We start from the raw sequence: 1824 nt of genomic DNA, 5'->3' as shown, positions 1-1824 counted from the left end.
CAAAAAAAGTTGATCTGAGAGTCAAAAAAATAAAAATAAAAACAAGTAGAGGAAGGCGGATAAGGGTATGAATGGACCTAGGTTGGCCATGAGTTAATGATTTGTGAGGCTGGATAATGGCTACATGGTAATTTGCTATATTATTCAAAGTTCCTTGTAATTAAAAAGAAAGTTGGGTATATATATATACCCAATAATATATATATAATATTATATATTATATATTTTAAGGGGGAGAAATAAACTGCTGGTTCTGTCAGAGAGAATATAATATTGCAGATATCTTTTCTTTGGTTTCTCCTTAAGCATTTTCTCTTTCTAAAATTTTATTTTTCTTTTATATCCCCAATTCTTACTTCATTCTTACTACTTCCTCATAGACACTTAGTCTAAGTGGTCCACATCCTTGGATACTTATGTATTTTTCAAAAACAGTATTGCTTTTGCTATATATGTATTTTAAATGTATATATATGGTATCGTGCAATAGATTCCATCTTGTTTCTTCTTTTTTTTTTTTTTAAATTTTTTTTTTTTCAACGTTTTTTTTTTTTTTTATTTATTTTTGGGACAGAGAGAGACAGAGCATGAACGGGGGAGGGGCAGAGAGAGAGGGAGACACAGAATCAGAAACAGGCTCCAGGCTCCGAGCCATCAGCCCAGAGCCTGACGCGGGGCTCGAACTCACAGACCGCGAGATCGTGACCTGGCTGAAGTCGGACGCTTAACCGACTGCGCCACCCAGGCGCCCCTTGTTTCTTCTTTTTTGTTTCACTCAGCACTATTTAGAATCTATATGTATCTCTTCTTTATTGCTGTGACTGTTGAAAGGGTTTCACTTATTAACTCCCCTAGTGAGGGATGCTTCAACTGCCTCCAATTTCTCACCAAATCTTCAAATGCTTCTCATCCTATTCAGAGTGAAATCCAAAGTCTTACCAGTACATAAAAACACATTCGTTTTCTGCCCCCATTTCTCTCTTTTGCCTCATTTCCTCTTGCTTTCCTCCCAACGTCCTCAGATCAAGCCACACTAACATTGTTGTTCCTAAAACATTTTAGGTATGCTCTCAATTCAGGTCTTTATGCTTCCTGTTAACTCCTCCAGAATTACATGGTTTATCCCTCACAGGTCTTTGCTCAAATGTCTCCTCTTCAATCAAATCTTCCCTGGCCACCAAATTTAAAAATTTTACCTGTTCCTCTTTACTCTAGCCATCCCACACCCCTTTATCTTGCCTTTCTTTTCTCTGTATAATTTATCATCATATGAAATACCTTAATTTTACTTTTTAATTGTATTCGTTGTCTTTTCTCTTTACTACACTGTAAGCTTAATGAAGGCGTGTGTGTGTGTGTGTGTGTGTGTGTGTGTTTACTAACTCTTGATTTCCCTACCATCTAAAATAGTTTCTGGCCCATTGTTAGCACTCAAATACTTATTGATTAAAATACTGCCAGATTCATCTGTAGAATAACTATACCAGTCTTTATAAGCAATATGAAGATTCTCATTCCCCTCATTCTAGCCAAATATTTGGTACTGCAAGACCTTCTAATTTTTACCAATCTAATGGATATAAGATGCTATTGTATTTTTGCTTTAATTTTATTTTTTCTAATTACTGGTGAAGTTGAGCATCTCCATATATATTTGTTAGCTGTTTGAATTTTTCTAATGCAGAGCAAGGCCCAAACTGTTTTCAATTCTATGAAGGCTGAAAGAGGTGAGGAAGCTGCAGAAGAAAAGTTTGAAGCTAGCAGAGGATGGTTCATGAGGTTCAAGGAAAGAAGCCATCTCCATAGCATGAAAGTACAAGGTGA

The sequence above is a fragment of the Panthera leo genome, chromosome D1, assembly GCF_018350215.1.
Source record: "Panthera leo isolate Ple1 chromosome D1, P.leo_Ple1_pat1.1, whole genome shotgun sequence".
Lineage (NCBI taxonomy): Eukaryota > Metazoa > Chordata > Mammalia > Carnivora > Felidae > Panthera > Panthera leo.
The sequence above is the reverse complement of the archived record's forward strand: the minus strand, read 5'-3'. Positions refer to the sequence as shown.